Genomic DNA, 16,936 nt, shown 5'->3' with positions numbered 1-16,936 from the left:
TATCTATGGTCCTTTCGTAATGCTAAATTTCCCATGTATAAAATTCCGAAATATTATTCTTGGTTTGTTAGTACGGTTGCCACTCGTGCCAAAAATAATCTACCAAATAATCTATAAAAATTTGAAGAAAATTTTAGCAAAAATCCACCAAAGATGTTATTATCTTATTTTGAATTTTATATCTATAGAAAATTGGTCAAAATTCTATAGAAAATTGTTACAATTTTTTTTCTACATAAAATGTAAGAAGATTTTATAAAGGGAGTTTTTTTTAATTTTATTTCTATGAAAATTTTTTTCTAAATTTTATTTCTATGGAAAATTTTTTCTAAATTTTTTATTTCTACAGCAATTTTTGTGAAAAATTTATTTCTATGGAAAATTTTGTCAAAATTTTATTTCTATGGAAAATTTTGTAAAAATTTTATTTCTATAAAAATTTGAAGTACTTCTTAATTGTAGAGGAATATTTTTGAAAATCTACCAAAACATTAAGAATTCTACCAATCCAGCAAAGAGTAAAAAATCTACCATATTTGGCAGAGTTCTACCAACGGGTGTTTCTACAATACTGTATTTTACAATTTGAAGTGCTATCTTAAAAGATTTTTGTCAGTTTGTAAGCATGCCTGTATTGCACTCAGAAGGTCTAGGTCCAAAAATAATTATAATAAGTGTCTCATATATTTAAAAATAAAAATTAAACTTTTGTCACTTTTTACGATAAATGTTAATAATTGGTACTACAGCCATAGGTTAAGGTCGGTATAGTGGCAGCCCGATATTTAAGGCTCACTTAGGCTATTCAGTCCATTGTGATATCACAGTGGTTCACTTCTCTCTTATCACTGAGTGCTGCCCGATTCTTTGTTAAGCTCAATGATAAGGGACCTCCTTTTTATAAACGAGTCCGAACGGCGTTCCACATTGCACTGAAACCACTGAGAGAAGCTTTAAAACCCTCAGAAATGTCACCAGCATTAATGAGGTGAGATAATCCACCGCTGAAAAACTTTTTGGTGTTTGGTTGAAACTGGGTTTGAACCCACGACTCTATGTATACAAGGCGGGCATGCTAACCATTGCACCACGGTGGCTCCCTACACAGAAAAAAATTTCACGGAAATTTTTCCAATTAAAATTTTAATTGAGTTTTACAAAATATTCAATTAAAAATTTAATTGATTCAACAAATTTTTTAATTGAAACAAAAATCAATCACAAAAATTAATAGTATCAATTAATTTTTTAATTGGATCAATTAATTTTTTAATTGACCTTCAATTAATTTTTTAATTGATACTATCATTTCTGTGATTGAAGACATTTCAATTAAAAAATTAATTGGATCAATTAATTTCGTGATTGAACCAGAAAATTTTTTTTTTGTGTGTACACACAAACAAAAATTCTGATTCAATCACGAAATTAATTGATCCAATTAATTTTTTAATTGAAATATCTTCAATCACGAAAATGATAGTATTAATCACAGTTTTAATTGGGCATAGAAAAAATTCTTGATTAAAAAATTAATTGATGTCGTTAGCAATTTTCAATTAATTTTTGTAATTGATTCAATTAAAAATTTAATTGATTTTGAATGCAAACTGCAATTAATTTCTTATTTAAAAAGGTAACTATTTTCAATTTCTTTCTGAATTGGCTTAGAGTTTTTATTTGGATTAAGAAATGTTCATCACTTTTTTAAACTGACTTAGTCTTCCGAATTTGATTAAAAAGTTAATTGTATCAATTAATTTTTTAATTAAAAATTTTAAAATTTTCAATCATTGACTTAATTAACTTAATGTTTCTATCTTGATTAAAAAGTTAACTGTATCAATTAATTTATTAATTGAAAAAACATTAAACTTCAATTAACTTTTTAATTGGAAATATTTTGGTGATATTTTTCCTGTATACTACAGCCATGCTGTTTGATGACTTTTGCGCATCTTCTTGGCATTTACTGGATTAAATGGTCAATGATATCCTTTGAGATACAATCCTATTGCTCTGTCATACTCATATAGAGGACTGTAGGCTTTTATATATCTTATTGTTTTAAGAGTAAAATGATATTTTTGGACGGTGAACATGGAACATTTTACTTAAATATTGTCTGCCTAGAGCTTCATATAGCGCAAAAGAAATTTTAACAGTTTTTCTTCCCAAATTTGAAATTTTATTAAACAACAGAAAAATGTATTATTTTTAATATTTTTTTTTTTTCAATTTGACAAAAATTTATTAACTTATTTGTATCATGTTGCAATTACTAAAATATTTTAGTTGAAATTTTCTAATATCAATCTACATTTTCTTTCATGTTAGGTTCACTTTTTTCTCGGTGGTAGAAGTGGACATCCACGGTTGAGAGGAAGAGGTTAATTTTAATAATTTAAATATTCTGTTAGGGGATAGTTAAAATGTTAACTCTAAGGAGTGTGAAAAGAAAGTGAAAAAAATGCTTTTGAAACATGCTTTTGAAACATTTTTGGGAGTTCTCGTATTCCTTCTCTACGTGTCAGTTCTCTTTATGGGACTAAATATTGTTCCCAATTTATACAACAAATAATTTTACAATCCTAAAATATTCGGATTTGTTGGCATTATTGCTGAGTTGGTACACCTCAGTAGTAATAAATAATCAGAAATTAATTCGAATTTAAGCGAATAGCAATAACAAACCTCTTATTAGCACTTAAACCTAAAAAAACACGACCCACCTCAATGCAAAAATAAGATACAATTTAGACCTATACCAACATCACTAAGCTTTCAAACATTGTATACTCTAGTTGGTCGCTTGGGTATAGGTTTTACTTACATATTTGCTTACTCTCCCTTCCCCCATCGTCTCTACAAACATAGTCACCTCAACCATGTATGTAAATGAAATGAACCTTTTTTGTATTTTTTATGACATTAGCTAGCGTGTGATACACATGAATGAAGAGGGCGATATACCTATATAACCTACCACTATACAATAACATAGATGTGTATGTAGGTGGAAGAAGTGCGTACTTCTATATAGAGATATAACTACAAACTTCTCAGCTCTTAAACAAAACGACAAAGTGTCGCATGAGTAGCAAACATTTCCTATTTATCAAATGATGTATGTTTGTATACATATGTATATGATCTATACGCATACATATGCACGCTCACAAAAAATCGCTTCTGTAACATATACTCCCAAACATATTTTGCTTCAAGCATATACATTTTTGGCTATTGCCCAAACATTTATATGTTTGATCTCTTCCAATATGTAATATGTTTGAAAGCATATTGGTCTAAACAATATATGTTTGGGTGGTCAATTTCCAAACATTTTGTATTTTTGCATCCAAATTCAATAATGTTGTCTTCCAAAAAACAATATGTTATTATGTGAACATATAATATGTTTGGAAGCATTTTGCACCCAAAAATATTATATGCTTAAAAAAAATTCTCCCAAACAATATTGTGCTCAAAATTTTATTTATTTATTTATATATTTACAATCATAATGAATTATGAAAATAAACAGGTAATATAGGTGCTAACAACATAGGTTTTCGACCTGAATGCTCAAAATTTTGTTTCTGCCCAATTGTATATTCCCCCACATCTTTTTCACTTCCACGAGATTTTTTAGTTCTTAGCACCTTTTTCTGTAATACAAACATTGTAGAAGAAATTATTCAATTGTATGATTTTTTTTATTTTAATTTTACCTTTTGCTGGACGGGGATTCGAACAGCGGACCACACAGTTTGTAAGGATCAAAGAAGTAGCTGATCAATTGCCCAAGGAAAAATAAAATGTTAATTTTGTAATAACAAGCAACAACCACCAACTTAATTCAATATCGCTCCCTGTTAAATAGCGCTCCAAGCTACTAAACACATATATGTTTATAGGCTATTTCTAAATTAATATATGTTTGCATCCAAGCATATTATATTTACAAACATTTTATGTCCCAAACATAATATGTTCTAACATATTAACATATATGTCCCAAACATGTTATGCTAGTTTACGAACATTATATGCTTGCACTCAAAAATATTGTGTTTAAAAATTTGTGTTCCAAACATATAATGTTCATAGCCAAACATATGGAAAACAGTCTTTTTCAACCGTGTGGATATGCCTGTTATTTGACGTAACTAACCCAAAACTCACTTTAGGGAATCGTAAATTTAGCGTAAATATTATTAGAATTTAAGATATGCGCGTATATGCTTTAGAATATAAGTTATGTTGCTGCTGCTGGGCAGGTAGATATGAAAGGTAGTTAACATTTATATACGATATGGTATGGCTCATATTCAACATTCTCATTTAGATAAAAAAGTGATTTAAAGTTCATGAATTTATTCCTATTGGGGAATAAAGAATTTCTGAAAATGTCAAAAAAAAAAATAGAAAAACTTTGAAAATAATGTTTAGCAATAACAAAACCCATAAATTCCTATGATTTTTGCTTGATTTTGCCTTAGGCTTTTTTTTAATGGAGAAAGAGAGTACATGAAACCCATACACACACTTGCACCCTCATTTCAATTCATTCCCAGCATGGTTGATTGACATGCAAAAACAACAACAGCCCGTGTTGAATACCATACATTTTTATTGATAATTCATGTGTGTATGAGCCTGTGTGCGATGGGCTAAGTGATTTGGGTGGTTGTTGGGTGGTGTGTATGAATATTCCTTCATTTACATCTCAATTTCTTTTCAGAGGTCAATAGGCTGAAATGTTTGATTATTTTCAGTAGTTTTGAAGAGGGAGAGAGAGAACATGAGATGTGATATTATGAGAGGTGGATTTTATAAAACTCTTAGAATTTTCATTTCAAACTTACCGATTAAGAGGTGAACATTAGATTCTGAAATAAGAGAAAAAATACAATTTTTAATTTTATAGAATTTTAAGAAATAAAAATTATATGTATTATATTTGGTCAAATCCATAAAAATAAAATATATGAATAAAAATAAAATGTTTAGTGTGGACGTGCACATATAAAAGCTTATATTCCGGTGGGAAACAAACGTCAATCAAAAATATATTTCTTTACTCCAACGAAAATTTGCCTTAACTGAAATATATACGGCTTTAACGGAGGGGCACAAAGTTAAAAAAATGTGTATCCTAAATTTATTAAAAAATTTTTTGAAGCAAATATTATAACTTTTTTTATTTTAAAGAAATTTTCCTCAATATTTTGTAAATTATGCGTCCTAAAATTTAGGTTGCGTAATCTTTAATATCACGTACATATTTTTTTTTTTTGCAATGTAAGAGTGATATATCTAAAAGATCCTTTGTTATCCATAAAAAATTATTGTAGCCTAACCATTTACACTCAAAAACAAAAAACAGTGAACCCACCAGGAACAACAATTTTGGTTATTTTTAGAAAATTTGTGTCAATTTTAGCTAAACTGTATTACAATTTCCGATATTACAAAAATAGGTAAATCTCCTTCGACAAATTAAAAAAAAAAAATATTAGACATAATTAATTTTTTCGCTTGCTCGTAGTTTGGAGAAAACAATTGGAGTACATTTTTGGTATAAATTAAAAATGTTCAACTATTTGGTGGAAAGTACGAATTTACTAAATCTGTATACTTTTCCCCTTTTTTAAGTCATTTAACTCAAGTACATAAAAAATTAAATGAAATTCACGTTGGGTTTAGTGAATTTACTCAGATAATAGATTAATGGTTATTTCGGAACGGTCGTCCATCTTACTATCTTGCAGTCTAAAGAGCCCAAATAAATTTGACAAACATACTTTTCCTCTGTTGGTTAAGATACTCTTGTAGTTTAGTCAACGTTAAGAAAACAACAATAATTATTAAAAACCACAAATATGTTTCAAAACATAATTGCGTGAACTAATATAGAGTTAGATTGGCTTTAGTGCTTTAGAGGGTTAACATTTTTTATATGGTCTAGTGTAAAAAAAAAATTCTGTCAAAGTTTATCCTTCTTTACTCATCTGCTCCTTACTGCAAAATCGTATCATAAGTGATTATTCCTACAATTTTTTGGAAAACATTCCAACCAAAACCCCCTGCCCCCCACTATATGTGTGATAAAACACACTTGGTGTAAAATTTATATTTGCGGTTGGCAATTCAATATCCCAAACACATGGCCAGTACCACCACATATCACATAATGTAGCCCCCCACCACTCTATCCAACATAACATACAATACAATCTCCCATAACATTAAGATAATAATAGTAATCTTTGTTATAAATTCTTATATCGCAACAATTCACCCCCGCACCCACCCCCCTCTTTCGATCATAGAAATCCAATATTGAAACAATTCTCCAAAAACCAAGAGCCTTTCCCGCAGGATAAAATTTCTGGTTTTTAGGGGGCTTATACAGACATTGGCGCCCTACAAAACAAGCCACACATATTTAATAGCTCTCAAAATAGCATCACTAAAGAGAATACACATACTCACATACAACATGGGTGGCAGCAGGCGGCGGCACTCAGTTTTGAATAACAAGTAATTAACATGCAAAGATTCATTGTTAAGAGCCTCAGGAGTAGTAGTAGCAGTTTTTGCAAATCTACTCAATAACAAGACTCTGCTACTAACCCCTTCTATATGGCCTCAGAGAACAAGACATTTCAGTATAAAAATAGTCATTGAGTGAGTGTAAGAATGAATAACTATTACTCGTTTTACATGCATTAGAATACCATCTCAGGGTGGGTCAATGGATGCGAGAGAGAGTGGCGGGGTATAAAATGAAAACAAAACTAATAAACATAAAACACACGCACTTATAAAAAAAGACCATTGATATTAAATCTTGTCCAGAGTTTATTGGCATTGCCACTTTGTCAATGGTATGTTGTTGTGGTTCAAGTGTTGGTGAGATAGCAGGGGGTTGCCAAAGAAAAGATTTTAGCAGTAAACACAACACCCAAATCCACACACACACACACGAGTTGTTGATGGCTAGTCTATTATGCTGCTACTACTGGATGTTGGCGATTATGCTTGAGTTTAGAGAGGGAGAGCTTAGCTAGTGGGGGTTTTGGCGGAGGCTTACTTGGAGTTTATAAAAATAGCCATAGCAATTGATATGACAAGAGATAGGCGCATATATACTTACGTATTTCCACACACTCTTACACAAATACCAATCCATATAATCATTATACGCACTCGTCCATCACTCGTGTCAATTTAGTGTCCAACATCGTGCGTATATCTCTTGTGTTCTAGACTGATTTGTTACATTAGAGGCGATTTGATTTCCGCCTACTTCTCCACCATCAACATCGACTATATGGCTGCTGGCTAGCCAGCCTTTTTCCTGTGAGCTCTAATGCTTTGCTGGTAATTTTTTGATTTGATTTTTTTTTCCTCATTATTATTGGCACGGTGGAGAGGGAGAGAGGGATTGAGGTTTAGAGATTTGTGATTTTTTTTTCTTTTAATTTTTTATTAATCTCTGTGACGTTATGGTTTTGCTTGGTGATGTGTGGTGGTGGTGTTGCTGTCTGATCTCTTGCACTCCAATTACTTCAGATAAACTTTTTGATCTCGCCACAAAGGTTTGTTGGCATTTTATTACACACTCAGTCAGCTAACTGACTGAGTGTTCGGCAGCATTCAACGCATTTTAAAAATTTAAGCACATCAAAGAGACATAAATTTTACGAGGTCTATATGACAATTAACGGGTTTCGTAGCATTTAAATGAATCTAATAAAATTTGCTATCATAAAAAATGCATATCTAGTTTTAATAGGTCACATCCGAAAATAATGAATAGATAGCAGGTGTAAGCCGATTGAATTATATTAATTCATCAATGCTAATAGAGAATTTTTAAATATATAATAAAATGAAAAATATATAAAAATTTTCTATGGAAATAATACTTTGACACAATTTTCTATAGAAAAAATTTTTTGTTAAAATTTTCGATAGAAATAAATTTTTGTTAAAATTTTCTATAACAAAAAAAACATTTTGATAAAATTTTCGATAGAAATAAATTTTTGACAAAATGTTCTATAGAAATGATTTTTTGTTAAAATTTTCTATAGAAATAATTTTTTGTTAAAATTTTAGATATAAATAAATTTTTGTTAAAATTTGCTATAAAAATAATATTTTGATAAAATTTTTTTATAGAAATAAAATTTTGACAAAATTTTCTATAGAAATAAAATTTAGACAAAATTTTTTATAGAAATAAAATTTTAACAAAATTTTCTATAGAAATAAAATTTTCAAAAAAAATTCTATGAAATAACATTTTCAGAAAATTTTTCAATTGAAATAAAATATTGTCAAGATTTTCTATAAAAATAAAATTTAAAAAAATTTTCTATAGAAATAAAATTGTCAAAAAAATTCTATGAAATAAAATTTTCAGAAAATTTTCTATAGAAATAAAATTTTCAAAAAAAATTCTATGAAATAACATTTTCAGAAAAATTTTCAATAGAAATAAAATTTTGACAAAATTTTCTATAGAAATAAAATTTTGACAATATTTTCTAAAGAAATCATTTCTTGACAAAATTTTCTATAGAAATAAAATTTTGACAAAATTTTCTATAGAAATAAAATTTTGATAAAATTTTCTATAGATATAAAATTTTGATAAAATTTTCTATAGAAATAAATTTTTGACACAATTTTCTATAGAAATAATTTTTTGTTAAAATTTTCGATAGAAATAAATTTTTGACAAAATTTTCTATAGGAATAAATTTTTGACAAAATTTTCTATAGAAATAATTTTTTGTTAAAATTTTCTATAAAAATAACATTTTGACAAAATTTTTTTATAGGAATAAAATTTTGACACAATTTTCTTTAGAAATAAAATTTTGACAAAAATTTTATAGAAATAAAATTTTAACAAATTTTCTATAGAAAATTTTTTATAGAAATAAAATTTTCAAAAACATTCTATGAAATAACATTTTCAGAAAATTTTTCAATAGAAATAAAATTTTGACAAAATTTTCTATAAAAATAAAACTTTGACAAAATTTTCCATAAAAATAAAGTTTTGACAAAATTTTCTATAAAAATAAAATTTTGACAAATAAAAACAACATTTATACAAAATTTTCTATAGAAATAAAATTTTGACAACATTTTCTATAGAAATAAAATTTTGACAAAATTTTCTATAGAAATAAAATTGTCAAAAAAATTCTATGAAATAAAATTTTCTATAGAAATAAAACTTTGACAAAATTTTCTATAGAAATAACATTTTCTGAAAAAAATTCAATACAAATAAAATTTTGTCAAAATTTTCAATAGAAATAAAATTTTGTCAAAATTTTCAATAGAAATAAAATTTTCAGAAAATTTTGAATAGAAATAAAATTTTGACAAAATTTTATATAGAGATAAAATGTTGACTAAATTTTATATAGAGATAAAATGTTGACTAAATTTTCTATAGAAATAAACTTTTGACAAAATTTTCTATAGAAATAAAATTTCGAGAAAATTTTCTATGGAAGTAAAATTTTTCTATAGAAATTTAGCAAAAATTGTTTCTTAAATAACCATTCTCGTATGTGTCCACATTTACTTTCAGTTTAAGGAGCTCTATGGAGCAATTAAACGCATGTACAAATGATTATTGCTTGGAAGAAAAAAAACAAAATAATTGATAAAGACCATTTATTGTACAAATGGAATGGATTGAAATTGAGATGCCAACGGAATCAGTGGATGTTAATAAAAACATAATAATAGCGCAATCATAACAATAAATAAATATGTGTGTCCCATATATGACCAGATTGGTAAAAGTGCACATATACAAATCGGAAAAGTTCAAAGGAAATGAGTAAAGACTCCATTTATTTTAAACTATCGTAAAAATTGTGAACTATTCTCAAAAGCATCTTTCAGAAATTTTTCTACCCGAAAATAAACTATAAAAAAATATTATATTATAAAATCCATATTTAAACGCCACAGATCGAGTTATCCACTAAGCTAACACTTCTGATTGATTGAATGTTCATATTTTTGTAACACTCTTCTTTGAATTAAAACAAAACAAACAAACTATGGTCCCTTTGTTTCGCATTCTGCCACGGAAATATCACCAGGCATAATAATATAGCACATCCATTGCAAACTTCCAACTAATGGATGCCATAAAATTCTCCTCATCCATGTGGTAAAGTGTTTGGTACTCCCTTTTCTTGAGTCTACGAAACCAATTTTGAAAACCTCACAACCATTCGAAGCTATCGAAAACTTATTCCTTGAATAGAAATGGATGAATGTTTGAAAAAAAAAAAATAAAAACAAAGGCGATGACATCCGCGGGAGTTCAATCGTCATTTACTTCTCGAATACCACCAACAACGATTTAAATTTTTTTTTTTTTGGTTTTTAATACAAATATCTGACAGAATGGAGTAAAATAACAAAACTGCATGTGAGGCTACACATAAGAGAAAAAATCTTAGCCTAAATTATTTTTTTTTTTATTTTCTTTTCAGAATATATTTCTGTCCAAAGGTTATATCTATAGAAACTGTTGTCAAATTTTTATTTCAATAGAAAATTTCGTCAAAATTTTACTTCTATAGAAAATTTTGTCAAAATTTTATTTCTAAGGAATATTTGGTCAAAATTTTATTTCTATAGAAAATTTTGTCAAAATTTAATTTTTATAGATAAATTTATCAAAATTTTATTTCTATAGAAAATATTGTCAAAATTATTTTTTCTATAGAAAAATTTTTCAAAATTTTATTTCTATAGAAAAACTTTTCAAAATTTTATTTCTATAGAAAATTTTGTCATAATTTTATTTTTATAGAAAATTTTGTCAGAATTTTATTGCTATAGAAAATTTTGTGAAAATGTTCTTTCTATAAAAAATGTTGTAAATTTTATTTCTATAGAAAATTTTGTCAAAATTGTATTTCTATCGAAAATTTTGTCAAAATTTTATTTCTATAGAAAATGTTGTCAAAATTTTATTTCTATAGAAAATTTTGAAAAAAAAATTATTTCTATAGGAAATCTTGTCAAAATTTTATTTCTATAGAAAATTTTGCCAAATTTCATTTTTATAGAAAAATTTATCAAAATTTTATTTCTACAGAAAATATTGTCAAAATTCTTTTTTCTATGGAAAATTTTTTCAAAATTTTATTTCTATAGAAAAGTTTTTTCAAAATTTTATTTCTATAGAAAATTTTGTCATAATTTTATTTTTATAGAAAATTTTGTCAGAATTTTATTTCTACACAAAATTTTGTGAAAATTTTCTTTCTATAAAAAATATTGTCACATTTTATTTCTATAGAAAATTTTGTGAAAATTTTCTTTCTATAAAAAATGTTGTCAAATTTTATTTCTATAGAATATTTTGCCAACATTTTATTTCTATAGAAAATTTTGTCAAAATTTTATTAAAAAATGTTGTAAAAAATTTATTTCTATAGGAAATGTTGTCAAAATTTTATTTTTATAGAAAATTTAGTCAAATTTTATTTCTATAGAAAAATTTGCAAAATTTTATTTCTACAGAAAATTTTGTCAAAATTTTATTTCTATAGAAAATTTTGTAAAAAATTTATTTCTATAGGGAATCTTGTCAAAATTTTATTTCTATAGAAAATTTTGTCAAAATTCTATTTCTATAGAAAATGTTGTCAAAATTTTTTTTTTCTATAGAAAATGCTGTCAAAATTTTATTTCTATAGAAAATGTTGTCAACATTTTATTTCTATAGAAAATTTTATTTCTATAGTAAATGTTTCACAATTTGATTTCTATAAAAAAATGATTTCCAAAGAAAAGTTTGTCAAATTTAATTTTTTAAGATTATCTCACAGTCATCATCTCACACTCAGCTTTACACAATATCTCAAATAATGAGTCTTTCACAGACTTTAGGGCACTATTCTCAATCTATGAGATTACTTCTCTCTATCTCTCTCTCGCTCTCTCTTTGTCTGTCGTTGCTTCCATGCCATTCTTCTAATGGCATGGAATTATTGTGAAACTTCAATCATTTCGATATTAAGCTCAACATTATTGACAATGTACCGTGAAATAAAAGCAAAAGTAATTGGCGATTAAATTGTCCTCAACGTTGTCGTAAAAAACCTTCCAACTATTATTGAGAGTTGTTGCAAAGAAAAACTCTAAAGAAAATGGGTCTTTGACTTGAAAAGCGATAAGACCTACGATGACTATAAAAGAAAACTAAAGCACTGAACCAAAGGCAAAGCACAATAATAATAACAATAACAAATTGTCAAGAAATCGAAAGAGCACCAACAAAATAAAAATTCTTTGGCAATTGAAAGGAAAATTTATGACCAAAGTTGGTCTATAGACCATGATTTCTGCCATATCGGTTTGACACACATATGTAGGTAAGTTACCTTACTTTTGGAAGGAAATTTCAGTTGATAGGGAATCACTCTACACGAGGAGTCTAACTATCAAAGTTCACAGGCTGCCTCGTGTCAGGTGTCTCTGTTACTTTAGCAGGCCTTCACCTGTTCCAATTCAAATATTATCAATTATTTAAGTGGGATATACCACTTTACTATTTTTACTATGTGAAATTTTGCATTATTTATAGCGTCACTTAACCAACTTCCGACGTTCCACTGAAATGAGGGTTTATCATCGTTGCTACCAGTCATGTTCTTCTTTATCAACAGGCACGTCATAGGTATACCAAATTACCACAACTCCATTATAATGGTCTTCACTTTATCTATACCTAACCACACCGGGCCATACGTCATGATAAACATTGACCATAATAACAATGTTGAGTAATACGCGGTACACTCTGAAAATAATTTTAGACAGTACTTGACGAACCTTTTCAAAGAAAAGGTTCCCTATGGATATTTTCATAGGAAAGATTTTCAATGAACTTTTTCATAGAAGCGGGTCTATAGAAAATTTTATTTCTATAGAAATTTTTTCAAAATTATGTCAAAATTTTATTTCTATAGAAAATTTTGTCAAAACTTTGTTTGTATAGAAAATTTTTGCAAAATTTTATTTCTATAGAAAATTTTTGCAAAATTTTATTTCTATACAAAATTTTGTCAAAATTTTGTTCTATAGAAAATTTTTGCAAAATTTTATTTCTTTAGAAAAGTTTGCAAAATTTTATTCCTACAGAATATTGTGTCAAAATTTGCCTTCTATATAAAATTTCGTCAAAATTTTATTTCGATATAAAATTTCGTCAAAATTTCATTTCTATAGAAAATTTTGTCAAAATTTTATTTCTACAGAATATTTTGTCAACATTTTATTTCTATAGAAAATTTTGTCAAAATTCTATTTCTATAGAAAATTTTGTCAAAATTTTATTTCTATAGAAAATTTTGCCAAAATTTTATTTCTATAGAAAATTTTGTTAAAATTTTATTTCTATAGAAAATTTTGTCAAAATTTTATTTCTATAGAAAACTTTGTCAAAATTGTATTTTTATATAAAATTGTGTGAAAATTTCAATTTCTGTAGAAAATTGTGTCAAAATTTTATATCTATAGAAAAGTTTGTCACAGTTTTATTTCTATAGAAAAATTTGTCAAAATTTTATTTATATAGACAATTTAATATCTACAGAAAATTTTGTCAATATTTTATTTCTATAGAAAATGTTGTCAACATTTTATCTCTATAGAAAATTTTGTCAAAATTCTATTTCTATAGAAAATTTTGTACATTTTTTTTCTATCGAAAATGCTGTCAAAAGTTTATTTCTATAGGATTTTTTTTCAAAATTTTGTTTCAATAGAAAATTTTTGTCAAAATTGTATTTCTATACAAATTTTTTTCAAAATTTTATTTCTGTAAAAAAATGTGGTCAAAATTTTATTTCCATAGAAAATTTTGTCAAAAATTTATTTCAATAGAAAATTTTGTCAAAAATTTATTTCTATAAAAAATTTTGTGAAAATGTTATTTATATAGAAACTTTCATTTCTAAAGAAAATTTTGTCAAAACTTTATTTCTATAGAATATTTTGTCAAAATATTATTTCTATAGAAATTTTTGCCAAAATTTTCTTTTTGTAGAAAATTTTGTCAAAATTTTATTTCCATAGAAAATTTTGTCAAAAATTTATTTCCATAGAAAATTTTGTCAAAAATTTATTTCAATAGAAAATTTTGTCAAAAATTTATTTCTATAAAAAATTTTGTGAAAATGTTATTTATATAGAAACTTTTATTTCTAAAGAAAATTTTGTCAAAACTTTATTTCGATAGAATATTTTGTCAAAATATTATTTCTATAGAAATTTTTGCCAAAATTTTCTTTTTGTAGAAAATTTTGTCAAAAATTTATTTCAATAGAAAATTTTGTCAAAAATTTATTTCAATAGAAAATTTTGTCAAAAATTTATTTCTATAAAAAATTTTGTGAAAATGTTATTTATATAGAAACTTTTATTTCTAAAGAAAATTTTGTCAAAACTTTATTTCGATAGAATATTTTGTCAAAATATTATTTCTATAGAAATTTTTGCCAAAATTTTCTTTTTATAGAAAATTTTGTCAAAATTTTATTTCTATAGAAAATTTTGTCAAAAATTATTTCAATAGAAAATTTTGTCAACAATTTATTTCTATAAAAAATTTTGTGAAAATGTTATTTATATAGAAGCTTTTATTTCTAAAGAAAATTTTGTCAAAATTTTATTTCGATAGAAAATTTTGTCAAAATATTATTTCTATAGAAATTTTTGCCAAAATTTTCTTTTTATAGAAAATTTTGTCAAAATTTTTTTTCTATAGAAAATTTTGTCAAAATTTTATTCTATAGAAAATTTTGTCAAAATTTTATTTCTATAGAAAATTTTGTCAATATTTTATTTCTATAGAAAATGTTGTCAACATTTTATTTCTATAGAAAATTTTGTCAAATTTTTTTTCTATAGAAAATGCTGTCAAAATTTTATTTCTCTAGGATTTTTTTTCAAAATTTTGTTTCAATAGAACATTTTTGTCAAAGTTGTATTTCTTTACAAAACTTTTTCAAAATTTTATTTCTATAGAAAATTTTCTCAAAATTTGTTCCTATAGAAAATTGTGTCAACATTTTATTTCCATAGAAAATTTTGTCAACATTTTATTTCTATAGAAAATCTTGTCAAAATTTTATTATAACAGAAAATTTTGTCAAAATGTTTGTTCTATAGAAAATTTTGTTAAAATTTTATTTCTATAGAAAACTTTGTCAAAATTTTATTTTTTATATAAAATTGTGTGAATATTTCAATTTCTAGAGAAAATTGTGTCAAAATTTTATATCTATAGAAAATTTTGTCAAAGTTTTATTTCTATAGAAAAATTTGTCAAAATTTTATTTCTATATAAAATTTTGTCAAAATTTTATTTCTACAGAAAATTTTGTCAATATTTTATTTCTATAGAAAATGTTGTCAACATTTTATTTCTATAGAAAATTTTGTCAAAATTCTATTTCTATAGAAAATTTTGTCAATGTTTTTTTTTATAGGATTTTTTTTTCAAAATTTTGTTTCAATAGAAAATTGTTGTCAAAATTGTATTTATATACAAAATTTTTTCAAAATTTTGTTTCTATAGAGAATTTTGTTAAGATTTTATTTCTGTAAAAAAATGTGGTCAAAATTTTATTTCCATAGAAAATTTTGTCAAAAATTTATTTCTATAGAATATGTCAAAATTTTATTTCTATAAAAAATTTTGTGAAAATGTTATTTATATAGAAACTTTTATTTCTAAAGAAAATTTTGTCAAAACTTTATTTCGATAGAAAATTTTGTCAAAATATTATTTCTATAGAAATTTTTGCCAAAATTTTCTTTTTATAGAAAATTTTGTCAAAATTTTATTTCTATAGAAAATTTTATCAATATTTTATTTCTATAGAAAATTTTGTCAAAATTTAATATCTATAGAAAATTGTGATACAATTTTATTTCTATAAAATTTTTTATAAAATTTTATTTCTGTGGAAAATTTTCTCGAAAATTTTTTTCTATAGATTATGTTCTCAAAATTTTTTACTTTCATAGAAAATATTGCGAAAATTTTATTTCTATAGAAAATTTTTTGAAAAATTTTATTTCTATAGAAATTTGTCAAAAATTTTATTACTATAGAAATTTTTTTTCAAAAATTTATTTCTATAGAAAACTTTGTAAAAATGTTTTTCTATCGAAAATTTTGTCAACAAAAATTTTCTATAGAAAATTTTATTTCTATAAAAATTCTTTTTCAAATTGTGTATCCATTTTTTTCAAATTTTCATTTCTATAAAAATTTTTGCCAATATTTTATTCTCTAAGAACTTTTCTGTATCAGCATTTTTCTCTTTGTGTTTGCTTGCTTTAACGCACTGACAGACTTATTAATATACCTACATTTCGATCATAATTTTGGCTTGCTTCATACCATTCTTTTGCAATTGCAGTTTATTGAGCACTTTTGATTGCTGAGCACTTTGACTGGCGGGGCTACAATGGCGGTTGACTGTCTGACCGACTCTCTTACGGTATGAGGTTTCAGATAAGATAAAGCAGGCGTCAATGCCTTATTAATGAAACACTCAATTACACAATATTCAACATTCAATTTTCAATTTGTATGCCCATAGATTGTTATCGTTGCTCGTTGTCTTTATAAAATTCAATGGAAATTTCAAGGAAGTGCTGGTGATTTGATGGCTGATGTTTGTTGGTACCTTATGATTAGAAGTTCTGATAACATATAGGCGAATTATTTTTGGGGCGAATTCTTATTTGGAACGATTAAATTGATACACTTTAACATGATACATTCCAAACAATTTTAAAGAGACAACCATAAATTAACACAACAGCAACTTACCAATTTCAACAAAACTTC

At 25.3% G+C, this 16,936-nt stretch overlaps 1 protein-coding gene across 5 annotated transcripts in view; it reads right to left on the bottom strand.

The window, feature by feature from the left end:
- The window catches only part of LOC142239297 (uncharacterized), a 351,852-nt gene that overhangs the window by 313,646 nt on the left and 21,270 nt on the right, over positions 1–16,936 (bottom strand). For all 5 annotated transcript variants that reach the window (XM_075311082.1, XM_075311083.1, XM_075311084.1 and 2 more), the window contains exon 3: positions 4,872–4,895. The gene's annotated coding sequence lies outside the window, so the exon portion shown is untranslated. The remainder of the gene's footprint in view (positions 1–4,871; positions 4,896–16,936) is intronic.

Source organism: Haematobia irritans, chromosome 5 (assembly GCF_050003625.1).
Source record: "Haematobia irritans isolate KBUSLIRL chromosome 5, ASM5000362v1, whole genome shotgun sequence".
Classification (NCBI taxonomy): Eukaryota; Metazoa; Arthropoda; class Insecta; order Diptera; family Muscidae; genus Haematobia; species Haematobia irritans.
This window is presented reverse-complemented; position numbering and strand designations above follow the sequence as displayed.